The sequence below is a fragment of the Pyrus communis genome, chromosome 15 (genome assembly GCF_963583255.1).
Source record: "Pyrus communis chromosome 15, drPyrComm1.1, whole genome shotgun sequence".
NCBI classification, from domain to species: domain Eukaryota; kingdom Viridiplantae; phylum Streptophyta; class Magnoliopsida; order Rosales; family Rosaceae; genus Pyrus; species Pyrus communis.
The window spans coordinates 16,178,704-16,196,033 of record NC_084817.1 but is presented as its reverse complement, the minus strand read 5'-3'; the positions used below and the strand labels follow the sequence as shown (position 1 = coordinate 16,196,033).

At 36.4% G+C, this 17,330-nt stretch overlaps 1 pseudogene; it reads left to right on the top strand.

The window, feature by feature from the left end:
* The first annotated feature begins 6,619 nt into the window (after positions 1-6,619).
* On the top strand, positions 6,620-11,699 carry LOC137717100 (uncharacterized; annotated as a pseudogene).
* The last annotated feature ends 5,631 nt before the right edge of the window (positions 11,700-17,330 follow it).

Here is a 17,330-nt window from a genome sequence, read left to right as displayed (position 1 = left end):
TAAGCAAGGTCTATCAAGTTTTAAGTTCAAGGATGAAGCTGACATCAAATAAAGGTACCTATCTTTTCATGGTTATATGTGTAAGTGAACATGTTATCAGATATTGGCTATAGACTTATGACTATGATGAGCTTTCATTTATGCAAACAAAATAACTCTTTTAAACTATTAGAGCATATTTATACATACTTTTCATCATATTCATTGATATCTTATGGCTATGTTAATTTGATATTCTTTACTAAAATAGCACTAATAATGTTATAAACAAGTTTGCATATATTTCATAGTGTCTTGAAACTCAACTGTTTCCTTAAGTTATTTTAAAGACGAGTTTTTTTGTCGGTTTTCACTATATCCAACTATAAGAAGTCTTGGAATTGAGTGTACTAATAACTTGTACTTTTGATTTTCTTTTGCTTAATGAGTTTTCTATAGGAAAAGAAAAGAAACAATCAACATGGAGGTTTGCTTTTGCTTTGGCATCGAAGTAGGGAGGTTATGGAGGAGAGGGGGCTCTATAATATGTTTGGAAGTCTGTATTATTACTTTTTGAGATGTACTTGGCCATGTCATTTTGAATGGATGTGTTGTTTTTGCTTGTGAAATTGAGAGAAGAGTTTGGGATAGTGTGTAACTGTCACTCGGTTGCTTTTTTGGGATAATATGCTAAGTTTTAGGTAATAATTTTTTGGGTTAACCTCAATTTATTATTCTGAAGTTTCGTGGTTTTTAAAATTTGATACATGAAGTTTTTTTATACTAGAGTAATACCTCAAGTCTTAATTTTAGGACAGTCTCATACATTCGTTAAGCTGGCTGTTAAGTTAGCTGTTAACTGATGACGTGATGCTTACGTGGACAATGATTGGGTGCCATGTATTAATATGGACCTATGTGAATATTAAAAATAAAAAATAAAAAAAATACTAAAAAACTAAACCTAAATCTAAATATGAACCCTTCCCCATTGCCCAGACCCCTTCCTCATCCTCCGTCCTCGCTGACTCGGTCAACATCCTTCGTCCCTCTTGGGTATTTATCAAATACAACCAAATATTATCTCATAATTTTAAAAATGTCAGTTTTTATAAAAACTTTCAAATATGTTCAAAATATCACTTAAATAGACACAAATACCCTTAAGCTTTAAACCTAATAAATTAAAAAACTAAAACCCTATTAGATGAAGAGTTATCACGACTAAACTTAAAAAATGGTGGAGACCTAGTAAAAGCATTGACTGTTGGTGGAGACATGTGCACCCCTAAACAAAGGGGAGTGTAGATGGTTAATTTTTTTGCATTTTTCCTCATCTACGTTTTCTATTTGATTTGGTAGTTTCTTTCTTCAATTGAATATTTATGGAATAATGAACTGTCAATTTTGTAACGTTATTTATCTCAATTTTCCTTTGAATTTTATGCGCTTCGCATTTAATTTCCACACCTTTGCATTATTAAGGGTGTTGTTCTTGTCCAGGTTATGTTTTGAAAGTTATCATTAATTGTGGTAGTGAATCGAGAGATCTGTTGTGTTCTTAGAAAGTGCAAAAAACATAATTTTAAGGTTTACGGAATAAAAATTCTTCTGGTGCATATTAGAAAAATTATGTTTCTTTTGTCAAGGGAAGATTGACAAACCTAATACCATTTGCCGATCTATTAGAGGAAAGCTAATTGAAGTTCATTTAGCGCATATTAGAAAAATTAGAGTTTACGATATAGAAAATTTTCTTTCTTTTTGTTTTTATTCTTCTTATTTTGGTCTACAAATTGTCAATTAATTGTACTAATAAAAAAAATATATTAGGGAATGCACCACTTGATTATCACACAAGAATCTTTTAATCAACAACTAGTTATTTGTATGAATTAAAGGTATTTGTGTCTATTTAAGGAAGATTTTGAATATATTTGAAAGTTTTTATAAAAAACTGATATTTTTGAAATTAGGGGCTAATATTTGTCTATATTTGATAAACACTCGTCCCTCTCCTTATTCGCACTCGCCCTTCCCTCACCACCGTCCCAACCAGACCCATCCTTCCCTTAGTCCATCCATAGCCAACCCGACCCATCCCTCCCCTAATCCTTCCATAACCAACCCAACCCGACTCAGTCTCCCTGCAACGTGTTCGAAATCGAAGAGGCCCTGGCCTTGCTAAGGAAGTTCACGCAAACCAGAGAGGATGCCCGAGCCCAACTCTGCACCCTGCAGTGCTTGGTCCTTAGATTTGGTCTGCTATTTCAATGGCAGAGAGCTTCATTGGTGTGACGTGTTGTTGTGATGTAGCTAAAGGTGATGCTCAGTGGAGAACATAAGGGAGGACTTTGGGAATTTTTTTTTTTGTAGTTGCAGATCTCCAGAGGCCTATGGGCCATGGCTTTTTACTCTTGTTCGAAATTGCTACAATAAATGCCTCGTTGTTGTTGGCGGCAAAGAAGACAGAGAGAGAACCATGTCATGGTGGTGTTGATTTTGAGATCGGCTTTGGTGGTTGTCGAAGAGAGGAAAAGGAAGGGGTGGTGCAGGTGGAGGAAAGCGAAGGCCTACATCCCTAGGCCATTTTTTATTTGTTTAGTTTTTTTATTTTTTTTTGAAAGTTTGAATTTTTTTGAATTTTTGAATATTTATGTGGACCACATATTGACATTTAGTTATTGTTCACAAGAGCGCCAGTTAACGGCTGACTTAATAGTCAATTTAACAGATGTATGAGATTATTCTAAAATTAATTACTCTGGGATGAAAAAAAACTTTATGTACCAAATGTTAAAAATCACGAAATTTCAGAGTAATAAACAAGTTTAACTCTTATTTTTTTTATACTATTTTTATTGTCAAACAATTATGAAATATAAATATATAAGAAGAAATTCATTTTATTGATTGCAATGATGATAAACATAAATCATTTACAACCGTAGGTTTTATTTTGGAGAACTTGAATAAGACCATATTAAACAACACTTGAACCAGAAAAAGTTAAAATCAAAGAGCATAATACCTATATGACAATAATGGAATAAAGACACATTAAGCAACGATTTATACTATTTTGACAAGTGAAACAACTCTTGATGTAAGTTTTATTTGGAGATCACTACTTAAAATATGTAGCTACAAACATACTTAACAATTTACTAGGCATGTGAAAATAAGATACCGGTTTATACACACCTCTTGGTTTTTAAGCTACATTCTAAATAAAATGTTGCACCAACCTGTTTGTGCATCTCCTCTCCTGGTTATTTAGAAGAATTTTAAGTCTCACTACCTAATAGTGAGTTCGGTTTCAATCGGTTAGGTTTTTTTGCCAAAATCGGCCGAAATTACTGTTCGACTCATTATTTTTTAGTAAAACCTTTTTTTTTTTTTTTTTTTTTTTTGAAGCTTATTTAAAGTTATGACAGCAGGTGGATGCCATCTCATGTGAAATTCAATAAATCCCTCTCATCCTCAATAACACAAATGTGTGCAATCCATATTCGTATACCTCATCAGTCAAGATAATTGTATTTTATGAGCGACTCCGATCTATGCCAAAAGAACCAAACAACGATAGGTAGAGTGCATGCTTCTTAGTTCTTACTTTGCTTCAAGTGTCTGAGAAATATTGAATTGTAGAGACTTGCTGATGAGCAGCTAAAATTGCAGAGAGAAGGCCGACTCTTGAGAAGGAAAAGAAAAAACTATGTTACATAAAAGCAACAAATCAAACATTAGAGACTTAAGAGAATGAGCCGCCGTAAACAAAACATAAATCATGCTGCATCTTCTACTTAGGCCTCAGAGCAAACTAATTGATTAAACATGCTCGTCCAGATATTTTTAACCAGTGAATTTTGAAAAAAATAATGAAATCGAGCTTCTTTGTTTGTAAGAGCACACATTTTCCTCAACCATCGAGCTTCTTTGATTAATGAAATCGAGCAATCCTAAATCAGATCTCCGTTCCTCCTAAATCGAGCTTTTTTGATTGTATGTCGTGTGGAGACTGCATACTAAATACTTGAGGAGTTATCTCTCGAAGCCACTTTTGTTCGTGCAAACTAAAATTATATTGTTGCAACATACTTTTAAAAGAGTTAAAGAGTGTAGAACTCTTGGAGAGTCTAGAAAGCTATAGGTGTATATGGCGTGTATTTGCCATGAAGTCTAGTAGGATGCTTGCATATTTCTAAGTGTATATTCTTTTGGTATTTCTCTAATTTTGCAGGAAAAAAAATGGACTATTGTCATTCAGTTCTGATGACTCCCGTATTTCCCAGTGTCAAGTCTAATTATTTCAAACTTGTTAATGATGACCAGTATAACATAGGCATCATCAGGGAGACTAAAATACCTTGACCTGGCATGTCCACTTGGACATCAAATTGAGATATGATGGCCGACATTTGAAAGGTGATGAAGCCATTAAGTGTATTGATATGGAAAAATGTGAATAAACTACAACCTAAAAGTTAATATTACAAGAGTGCACATGTGAGCAGATTCAACCCATTTCACACGTGATGTTAGAACATAAGTAAAAGTAAAAATAATGATTATACCTTCAGAAGTAACCTCTTACATTTTAGAGTTTGCAATAAATCCTCGTTGTCACTAGAGCTTTGTCACTAAATCTTGGAGGGGCGAAAAACAAAGGTGAGTGGGTCAAAAAGTAAAATTTAGTAAAATGTTTTCATAAAAGTTGTAACCCCTCACTGTAAAATAAGTATTAGTTTCCAACGTATCATACTCCGTATAGTATGAAAACAATTTCCGTAAAAATCAATAATTTACTGCTACGGTGAATCCCAATATCTCTCATATAAGAACAAATAATATTGGATGCTCATTGACATATGCTGACACATGAGCTCATGCAAAGATATTTCGACATGAACAAGACTGGGTGTAATAATGATCTACGCTATAGTACCACAATCACATAGAGATTGGCACTAAGCGTGTCACATACGAGTCCTAGGTGCCTATAACAATCTAGAACAGGACTGACACCTACAATGGATCTACGGTAATTTTATAATTCTCAACAATATAACAATACTTCTACAACATACGTATAATCTTGGTATAACCATATGAATTACCGTAATGCGTGAAATAACCTTTTCTTATAAGCGTTAGTAATACCGTGGCATCACATAAAAGTATGCATAATCATGAATCCCGTAAAATTTAATCAATATTTACGGAAACTAAATAAACATATAATATATAAAAGTAAAGACCCGTTCATAAATTATGTAGTCAGGTCAAACCCGTCTCACTGGCTTCAAAGGTTCTTGCAATGCGTTTCATCTAGAAGCAAAATCATTTACCTAAATATATAACGTACTAACGTAAATTTTCATATTCGTACAAAGTATAGTTAATAAAGGAACTATATTAAAATGGTCAAATTTGAAAAAATGGAAGGCGGATTTGGATTCAGCATGTCGAGAAATTTGAGAACACACCTCGAGCTCCTCCACGCGCTGCGTCACGTGCAACCATAAGGTGGCAGTTATGGCTACCACGCGCCATCCACCATGCGTGCTTACCTGTCCACAAGTACCACTGTACCTTCCTCGCGAAGCCAATGAGCTAGCTGGTTTTTGGTCCAACTTCCAGAGCTCTTTTCGAGCTCGATTCTCCACCATTTTCAATGCTTTAAAACCAAAATGAAGCTTAGAAGGTAAGGAACAGCTCTATACCAAATTGAGGTTGAGTGCTAATCGATGTTGGTCAGAAAATAGGCTGGAAAGTGGTGGGTTAGTCGTTGGAAAACTGGAGAGAATTTCCCTCTCGCTGTTTCTGTCATAAAACCAGCCCAAAAATCACTTATCAAGCCTAAAATTTATATTAAATGATGAGATGAAATCGTGGAAGTGTTGGGTAAGGAGTGGGCCCTGCTTTTTCCACAATATCATTTAACATCCAAATTGATAGAAAATTTAACAAAGTTTGACATTGCAATGAATTCATAAGTTGAGGTATAACATTGCAATGTTTAAAACATGAGGTATGAAATTGTGGTTCGAGATAGTTTGTATAATTCACCCTTTGAATTAACAACAATTTAATGCGTAATTTGAATTAACATGGATTTTTTTTTTTTCAACAAAATTAACATAAATTATTAAATTTCAAATATCTAAACTCCAAATCAAATTTCCTTTTGATCGGATTGAAATCCCTAACAAGATTTTTATCAAGGCCCGTTTATGCACCGTATCCTCTATTTGTACGATTTCTTCCATATTCAATAATGAATGTCGTACTTGACTTCAAACAAAAAAAAAAGGACTAGGATCCTCTCCTCTCTTTTTTCCATCCCCTTTTATTCTCTTCTCTCACATTCTCTATTTTGTCTTTCTTTTTCCATAAATAATTTATATAAAATGTTGACGTGGTTTAACCGTAACCGTTCAAATAGAAGAGGAGGAAAGGGGTTTCCAAAAAAAAAAAAAAAAAAAAAAACAAAGAGGAAAGAATCATACTAAAAAAAAAAAAAAAAACTCCAAAATTTGGAGTCCAAATCGGTTTTCCCTCCCGTAAGGGCGGGAAGTACGTCCTCGTTCCCTCCATAATTTTCTTTTCTTTTCTTTTTTACCCCTTGTTTCTCAATGTAAGTTCACGATTACGTTACACACTCAAACTCTACCAGTCTTTCTCCCCACATCCCTACAAAACCTCCAATTTCAATTTCACCACCCAATTCCAAATTCCCAAATTTCCAATTCCCAATCCAATCCATGGACGATTCAGCTCAGAACGAGCCGCCGGAGACGCCTAAACAGCAAGTTGTTCGCCGGAAACTGGTCCAGACCACATTGTTCCCTCTCAAACCCCATCAACAGCTCCAGGTAAACGGCGATCTGAAGGCCGAGAGATGTAATGCTGGTGACGACGAGGGCAGCAACAACGAGGACTTCTGTGGGAGTCAAAGCAAGACAAAAAGGAATTCAAAGGGAAATAAGACGCCTCCGATTAAAGCCCCTAAGAAGGTGAATTTTGTGCATTTTTTTCGGTAGTTGATGAGCTTTGTTCTAATTCTTATTGTACATTATGTGTTTGGAATTGATTAAGAAATTAATATTTTTTATGGAATTGAACTGTTTGGAATTATTGTTTTTGAAATTAGAACGGTAAGCGATCGGAGAATAGTACACCGAAGAGGAAGAAGAACGGAACTGAAGTGAAGAGTGAAGATGCAGCTCGAGTTATCAATGATTTGAGGCTAGAGGCTAGATTGAAAGCTGAGGTCAGTACTTCTGCTTTTTCCTTCTTCAATCGTCTGATATGCCGGTGTTTCTGCTATATACAATGTGCTTCACGCTCTTTCCGATTGAATTTTGCTCAATTCATCTCCCCTACAATCTGCATATAATCCCAACGTAATGTTTAATTGAATTTTTACTTGCTATCTTTGTTATTTTATTTGCTGGACTGTTCGATCATACAATGGGTTAATTAGCCTCGATTTTGTGCAAGCTTTGGTCTTTGGTTTGTTGTTCTCAGTGTCTTCTGTTTATACTTGATCAGGAAATGTCATGGATATTTTCAGGAATGTTTTCTGGAAAGCACATACATCCATTTTTCTCAATTTGTAAAGCTGGAAAGAGAAAACGAGAGGCAACTGAATTTGATGGCGATTTGAGCTTCATTGGGAGCAAGGATAAAGAGATTACTAGTGGTCCAATTCATGTGTTTGAAAGGACTCAGGTATGGTTTTTTGGTTTATCGATGTGCACAACGTATATCACATTAAATTTCTTAATTTTCAAATGCCTAAGGATTAATTGAAGCGGTAGCCAGCTGCCTAGCGCCTAGGCAGGACCCAGGCGATGCTAGGCGGGGCCTAGGCAGCAGTAGGCAGGGATGTTTGGAACAGTGTATATAGTCAGAGACTCAGCTGTTCTTTTAATTAGAGATTGCCTGCTGTTAGCAATTTTTGCCGGTAATCACCTTGATAGTTGGTCTCTATCATTATTGGTGACTGATTTAAAAATTAATAAACAATATTGTTTTTTCTTCTCCATTATTAATTAAATATGCTATTTCTTCAGATCAGTGGCAAATTCTAAGGGTTCACAGAACAAGTCTAGTGAAATCCCTGTTGGTCGATGCAAATGATGTGACAGACCATGAGATGGACGATGATTCCTGTTTGTTGATGGCCATATCAGATGAAGATTCTCATGAGGCAATTGAAACCTCTGTAAAATCTGACTCTTAAGACGATCATTAAAAAGTTAAATATGTGATACTTTTTGACAATGTGGACATCACATTTCTTGAAGATCGTGGTTTCATTGCAGCAAATCAGCAGATAGCTAAAACAGCCAAGGGGTCCATAATACTGACTAGCAATAGTAAGAGGGTTACTGGTTGAAATAGTTGCACTCTTGAACGTTTGTGTTTCAAAATGTGCAGAGTCTTATAATGATTGTGTTAAATTGTAGGTGAAAATCCTGATAGCATCACAGTCCTAGGCCTACTGATAGCATCACAGTCCTCTTTTCAGAGGATTGACAAATTCGTGATTTACCTTCTATTGAAAATAAAGTGATTAATTGGCTTTGAAAAATCATACAATGCAGATTATTGGGGGCTCAAGAACAGTTAAATTTTCAGTAATAATTAATAGGAGGTCATGTCGGAGATTTCAAACTACTAGAGGCATAGACAGGGAACCTGTTTTCCCATTTTTTCCTTCACTTTAGTTTCATGTTTTGAATAGATTTTCTTGGGAGAGACAGAGAGTGTAACATGGTTGACAACCTTGCAGTGCGCAAGGGGAGTGGCAAGTGTCTCACGATTTGCGAATGATGGTTTTTTTTTTTTTTTTTCTCACTTTTGTGGAGGAGGGTTTTTGTATTCTGATAAGAGAATATTAATGTCTGTGGGTTAGTCTTGGGTGTGAAGATGATTTTGTTTAAAATTGCGTTGGTGGAGTTAGTGTTATGGATAGGCAACTGATGCCCCTAGCGAGGGAGATGGGCTGTGAGACAGGGGTTGGCCTATTCACAGTTTGGATCTTCCTTTAAGCAGTGAGCGAGAAACGAATTATTTATGAGAAAAAAAAAATATGATGTACCAGTTTTAGGCTGACCACCTCTAATTTATTTAGCTGCTCAGAAAACTAGTTGTAATGTCAAACTATGTAAGGTTACTAAGGTATACAATGATTGCCCGAGGATGGATTGTAACAATGAAGAATAATGCTAGCGACGCCAAGTTGTGCACAAAATGATGTGTCACCAATCAAAATTTTACTTTAGTTCAAGTTGGAATTTGATCGATAATTGTAATAAAATTTATATAGTGTAGAATGTGCCAAGTCATTTGGTGTATATACCCAACAATGAAGTGCATTGCTTTTATCATTTTTTGTCTTGTCAACTGCTTTGCTCATTTATTTAAGCCAATAGAAGTTTCTTTCTTGAGTAATCTTTATTTGGATCATAAGTCAGACACTATAATTTTTTTTCTTTGCAACAGATTGGTATGCATATACACACAATTTGGTCCTTATTTTATTTTTTATTTTTTTGTCAATAGAAGTTTGTCTTGAGAGTTCCATGGGGAAAAAGATAATCGTGGATTTGTCTCTGCAGATACCAAAATGCAAGAGTCGTATGGTTCCCTGCTATTTGATGTTGAGGCTGGCCATCTGATACTGCCACATATATTACCGTGGGATTTACCCTCTCAGTTATCTGATCTAGTAGAGAAAGAGATAACAAAGGCATTATCGAGGATGGAAGAAAGTCCAAGCTCAATGGAGGTAATTGAAGAAAACCTTCACGAGATAGAAGTGCAATACTGCCTTGTAATGGAATGGAAAGTTTAGAGGCCAAGAAGGTAGAAATGCTGAGCAGGAATGGCTCTCTTCATGACTGCGGTCAATATACAGCTCAAACTGATATTGCTTCTGAGTTTTCCAACGATTCAGGTGCCCCTTTTCCCTCATGTCGGCGAAATGTTCGGAGTATGCATGCTGTTGTAATGTCTGATTCTGAAGACGAGTTTATGACCAATGGATATCCTACAGTTTCCGATAACAATGAAGTCCTTGGAGTTAAGCCATTATCTGTGGAGTTACCTAGTTTTGGAGCGGCTAATATAGATGGATCTTGTGAATGTTCAGAAACTGCAGATGAGATGCACATAAGTGAGACTTGCTACTCAGTTGGTATATCATGTGTACCAGAATCTTCTTTTGTTCCTGAAACTGAGATTGACAATATGCCAGAGTTATCGTCTCAAACAGTGTCTTCTGACCATGTTCCCAACGCCATTAAAAGAGTATCTTTAGGTGATGAATAACATGGTGAAGCCAACAATCTTAATAAACTAATATTAGCACAGGAAAACTCTGATAAGTGGGGAAGTAATTGTGCCACAAATGCAGAGTATTCTAACCAGGAGTGGGATAATTCTCCGAAGGAACAAGTGGAGACTGTTGCAAGTGCTTATCAGTTGATGGATGAGTGTAGCCGCGTGGACTTTAATAAGGGCTCCCAGTTTATACAGGGGCAAAAGTCCTCAGTTGTGAGTCCAGATTTAGTACAAGATTCATGGGACAACCTTGATGGCTGCCACATTGATCTTAGGCAGTATGTTGCATCCGAACAACCCAATGCCTCTTTGATTGTCATGCTTGCTGATCGAATGAGCAGAATTTGATATCAGAAACTGACATGTTTTCTAAAAGCCAATCACTGATAAGTGTAAGTGTCAATACTTTTTGGGTTGGATATTAGACGATTATTTGCATTATATATCTTTTATTTCATATTGGCAATTGGTAATTTCTTCAGGATTCTTTGGAACCATCAGTGATCCCCTTGGAGGAGTCAGATGCATACAGCTGGTGTGATAAGCGATTATTGTTTGTGTCCACAATAGGGCAGCATGGGTTTTGCTTCTATGCAAAACGCATTTTTTCTGTAGGATCAAAAGAAGGTTGTGTAGGGAGGGTGGATTTGGATGGGGAGATGCACACACCTAGTATGATGGCATTTGGTAAGCTAATTGGGTGGGGTATGAGAGCAAGTATGGCTTCATCTGCCAGAAGAAATTCAGAGACGTCCCTGCCAAATGCTACAAGGTAAAAGCTTAACTTCCTTGCTGTGGAAAAATGTCTGAAAACCTGTGACATTCATAATGTTGTTTTGAAATGCTTTTAATAGTCATTCTCTTGAATGAATTTTGAATTCATAGTTTCAACTTTTTATGTGTTCAATATTGCCAATGTTCACGTTTCCTGACCACTTTTTTCTGTAACACAACGCACATTCATTGCAATGTTGCAAATATTTGTCTTTTAACTCATCTAAGGAGCATGCCAGATTTACTGATATCCATTTACTAATGGTGTCTGCACTGCAGTGAAATCCAGTCACGTGTATATGATGTAATTCAGTCAATTGTACCTTCAAGAACGTGCTCAAATTTGAGAGGTGGTGCACACCATGAGTACCTTTCTTCTCTGCACCACATTTCCACATCAGAAGCTTCTCATTTATCAGGAGCTGATAAGACCATCAGAAGGAGGTATGTACTCTCGATGTCAAATTGGCTTTGTTGCAGCCTTGTCAAATAAAAGTTGGTAATTCCCATTCACCCATTGTAAAGTTTTCCAGTGACTGTTTTTTTGTTTTAAATTTGATAGTATTTAGTTCAAAGATATGTTTAATTGAGAAGGTAATACCCAATTTTTTTTTATGAGGTTCAGTAGCACTTTATACGTTATTTCCAGTACTCAAATGTATGCTGTTATCTCCTATCTAACCTCCCCGGTCTCTGATGATGAGATAAAAGGCAGCGGCACAACAAATGGGAGGGTTAAAGGCCCGGGTCTTGACGGCTTCCAAGGAATTTTCTACCACTCTTTCTGGGATACTATTGTGGAGGAAGTGAATGGTTTGATTTGTGACCTCATGAACGACACTAACAGGCAGTTTCTTACATGATATGGTGACACGACATAAAAATAACGGGTTTTTGGGTCAACACGATAATTAATCGGATCATTATCGGGTGACCCGTTAATAACGGGTTCTTAACGAATATACACATTGGTAACACGTGAGTAATCCATTTTGACCCATTAAGAAAAATATATTATAATTTTAAAGTTTAATTACTAATTTTTTTAATTATAAAATACAATAGCCATATTGTATATATTGATATATTCTATATTAAATATATATTTTTGTATTATTATTCTATATAAGTTAAAAAAAAAATGTTTTATTCATTTATTTATTTTTATTATGAGAGTTTCTTAATATCATTACTAGGATAAATTTTACTTAACATGTTGTACAAAATTAAAATCAACTAGTATAGTATTAGTATAGGCAAGAAGACATGCCTACAAGTACGAAAAATGTGAAAGAATATATAAACATTTGTGATTCATCATTCCTCCATGAGAAGACAATGGCTACACGTACATTATCATTTAGATTTTTAAAACCCTCGAGATCATCATGAATAGTGTTTTTTATTTGAGTGTAAAATTAATAAAATTAATAATAATTATTGTAGAAGTGTAAGAAATGTGAAAAAATAAAAATATACAATCACTCGTGGTGACAAGCTTTACAACTTTCGTGAAAGGGTCAACTTCGAAATCTAACAGTATAATCCATAAACCTTAAATTTATATTTAACCGTCGATTGTCGTTTACGCTTTATTACTCATATTGAATTTTATTTTTAAAATTTTATTTTTTGAAAACATGGTCTTTTGGGGGATGTAGGAAGATGAATGGTTTGAATCTTCGATATCATGTCCCGATATTTACGGTTAATTGAAATATGAGTCGATGTTATATATTTTGTATAGGCTTTATAAACACCAAGTGATAGGAGCATATTTATGCGATTTTGTTAGCTTATTTCCTTGCATTTACTTAATTAGTTTCTATTTATTAGAGTGTTTTAAGTCATTTTCATGTGTTTGTAGGTCCAAATGACTAAAGTGGCAAGAAAAGGCAATTTGGAGCATTTTAGAGCAGTTTTGGGCTTGGAATGGATAACACATGCATGGAGGTGGATGGACGTTTTTGAAGATCAAAAGAGGCTAGGAATGTGCTACAAATCTGGAAGACATAATTCAAGACATTGAAGATAAGGAATCAGCTAAAAAGAAGGAACATTATCCAAACCTTATCCAACCTTATCTTATTTTATCCTAACCTAATCTTATCCTACCTTAATTTTAGTTGCAAAGGGGACTCCTTTTCACATTAAATCACCTAAATATCAGGTTCTAGAAGCTCTATCCTCAGCCCTAAATCTCTGCCGCGCCACTCTTTCTAGAAGCCTAGAAATCTGCCATGTATCCTATTTCCTTTCCTCCTAGGATTGTGCTATCCTTTCCTTTACAAATTATGCTGTGCAATCCTTTTTCCTTCAGAAATTGTGCCGTATCTAGCCTTATGAATGCTACTTAGTGCCGCATAATTCTAGGACCACACACCAGAGAGCCTTAGAGAGAAAAATCAGAAAAATACTTTGTGCCGTAGCAAGGAAGGAAGGAGAGAAGGAGTCTTGTGTCGTGCCCTGCATCCAAGAATTATGCAATCTGCCATTGGAGTGCTGGAGCGTTTCTTGGTTCTTTCTATCCTTAGTTTTAGTTCAATGTTTAAATTAGATTGGTTTTGTTTAATGCGAACATGTGGAACTAATTTCGTTAAGTTAGAGGTGAATTCAAAGCCATGAACATATATGTGATATGAATTGATTACATCTAGTTATTGTCACCACGAGTGATTGTATTAATACTTTATTACATCAAATAAAAAATAGGAGATAACATCATTCGGTATATGTTTTTTGTCTTTTTCTTTTGTAATCCAAGCCAAATAGGAACTAGTATTTTCTATTACATAAACTAAAACTTGTTGGAATTAGTAAAATGAATTTAATCAAATAAAAATGTATAGTGGTATATGCAAAGAGTTATGTTTTGTTAATAATTTTCAGTGCCTCGTAGGGGAAATTTAGGGATCTAAATGTAAAATTCAAATCTAAATAGAAGCATCTCCCATCTTGTAAGAAGTTAAAGGTGAAGGTCATAGTGGTAATTTCAGGGAAAGTAGGCTAAGCGATTTGCCCGGGAGCAATTATTTTAAAGGTACGACCCTTCTGTCTGGCTCGATGAACCAAAAATAGGGAAATCCAATTCACAAGGGAGTTGGACTCGCATCATTTGGCTATCTTAATATGCTGTCTTGTCAAGTTAGTCAGTGTGACGTGCAAAGAGTATTGTTTTAGGAATGAGATTCCTGTCCGGATCCTTTTTCTGAGGATCCCAAAATTTCTTAGACCGTGTTCGTTTATTATATATTTGTTTGGGCCCAAAATACTATTGTTGGGCCGAGCAGCAGGATGTGCTCGGCCCAAGGTGATGACAAATACTATGGGCCGAATAATAAATCCCGGGCCAGATGGCAGGGTCGGCCAAATCCTATTCTAAGTAGTCCGGATGAATAGAAAAGGTCGAAGAAAGTCCTGGTGCGACCAGGATTCTCGACCGGCAAGGAATGGAGTCTCGAAAAGAAGGAAAATTCAGAATCCCAGTGGGAGTAGGTTTGTTCGAGTTAGCATCGAAATGGGACAAGGACTCCCAATCCAAATCAGAATTGGTTTCAAGGAATGGGGTACTATAAATACAAGAAATCATGCAACAGAAAAACCCCTTCAAATCAGCATACAATTGCCCTGCGCAAAACCTTTCAAACACCTTGAGATTTTTCCCTTTCTTTTCCTGCCGACACACCTTCAATTTGGACAAACAGCACTGTGGAAGCACCCGGCGAACACCTTCAGTTTGGATAAACAGCACTGCTGCCGTAGAATCAGCCGACCGAGAAGCACCTTCAGTTTAGATAAACAGCACTGCATCGAGGTCGACCGGTTATCTATCTAAGTCTCGGTCGAGAAGGGTTTTCGAACCTTTGTTGGCAGAGGTCACCTTACTAGCCTTCTCGGCATAGTTTGGTGTTACGAATTGCATTACTCGGCGTACTGGACGTCGAGTGGTTTTATGATTGGATACTCGCAAGTAAGTTTCAGGGTTCGGCATTCCGACGGCCGAACTACGTTCACCATCAAGACATACATCACGTTTGAGTACCTGTGCCCATATAGTTTGGTCTCGATTCCACGTGCTTATACTCTTACGAATATAATCACAGTGACCGAATCGGGCTCCGACGATTTGTGAACTCCGCAGAATTAGCAGCCTTGTCTTCAGGCTGTAGAACCCAGAGACCGAGAGTGTTCCTTCCTCGGCCGCAATCGCAAGATAAAGAAGTCAACGACGCGCTCAAAGCTACATCAACAAATTTTACTCCTCAGCCAAGCTCGGCCGATGAGTTGGCACGCCCCGCATTCGACCGAAGGACGTAGTTAGCTTATTAGTTACTCGGCTTGCGCGCCACGTAGGTTTTGTAATTTTTAGAGTCAACAATATTATAGGGTCATTTTTTATCAGATACGGTTCATGTTTTGTTTTAAATAAAAGTATTTAAAATGATTTCTAATCGCATAATATACAATGAACGAATATCATTTGAGAATTTTCAAGATTCTCACAAAGAGGATCCATAAAGGATCCTTATTCTTGTTTTAGCCTGCACTGTGCCAAACTCTAATGAGTGACCCAAAATGACGACTGAACCAGAACCAAACAAGTAACCATTAGTTCCTCAGTTCTTCTTCACTTGCATTTCATAAAGCCAATGAGCATCTGTCCAGTTACTACCATATACTCCAATAATGTCTTCGTCACAAGTCACACAATATTATTCAGATTTTGCTAGAGACAATCGTCCATACAGACAATTTTTATGGTTAATAAGACTTCAGGATGCTACACTGATGTAGCAGATAATATAGTGGAAAAGGAAACAAGCTCTAAAATACAATAACCCTTAATTTTTGTTAATTCTCACAAAAAAGAATAGCCAAGAACAAAGGAAATCTATGCCTTGTTGATTCCTATGGAATGCCCAAATTGATAGAAGGGAAGAGAATAAAACTATTACTTTTCTTTCACATTCAAAAAAACTACCGTCATCTAGGCTTACAAGTAAATATAAGATGAAAAAGTGGAACCCCAATAGCCAAACCCATAATTAATTCTAATACAGCATCAATATGCATTTAGATATAAATGCATAGATGAATGCATCTTATCCCAATGTAGTTGCATCATTCTTCCAAGGTTGAGAAGAATTCGCCCTTGAATTTAAGCATTCCTTCACTGCAGAACTAGCACTATGAAAGGGAATGAGGTGTTTGATGTTAAACACATCAGTAATACAAAGATGACTTGGAAGTTTGAGGCGGTAAGCATTTGGATTCATCTTCTCAACAATCTCCACTGGACCAATCTTTCGGGCAACCAATGTATTGTATTCACCTGCTGGAAAGTGTTCTTTAGTTAACACAGCCCACACAAAATCACCCACTTCAAACTCCACATATCACCGCTTTATATCTACGGTTCGCTTATACATGGCATTAGTTGCCTCTAGCCGTTGCTTAGTGGATGTGTAAACTTGGTGAAGTTGGTAGACGAATTATGCTGCTTTCATATTAACTCGCTACAAAGAACAGGTGCAAAATCAAGAGGAGTCTGTGGATTATAGCCATATGTAACAAAAAATGAGCTAAACCCACTACTTCGATTGACAGAGTAGTTGAATGCAAATTTAACTTGACTTAATTTCAAATCCCATGATTTGAGATTATCCCTCACCAAACTTCGCAGCAGATTTCCAAGAGATCGGTTGACAACTTCAGTCTGCTCGTCAATCTATGGATGATAGGCACTACTAAAGTTTTAGAAAGCTTCCACAAACATCCCCAAAAATGACTAAAGAACCTTGTATCCTTGTGATAGGAGCATATTCATGCGACTTAAATGGCTTGTTCTCGTGCATTTACGTTATGTTTCTTTAGTTATTTTAGTCCTTTATGCTTCTTTTGTGTGTTTTCAGGTTCTAAGGGCTTAAGGAGCAAAGAAGTGCATTTTGGAGCACTTTTGGGCTAAGGATGGATAGCTTATGTTTGGAGCCAAGGTGTTGGACGAAATTGAGGCACTTTAGGACACAAAACAATGGCCCTAGCCCAATAACATCAATCATTTGCCGTGGCTTATCCCTTCTCCCCTTCCCTTGCCATGCAAACTACCCTATTTTAGGCCCATTCTATGCACTTAAACCCTAGCCCTTTAACCTTGCAGCCCCATTCCATCATTTCAGCACATTCACTTCCACCATTCACTCTTTAATCCACATGCATTCATC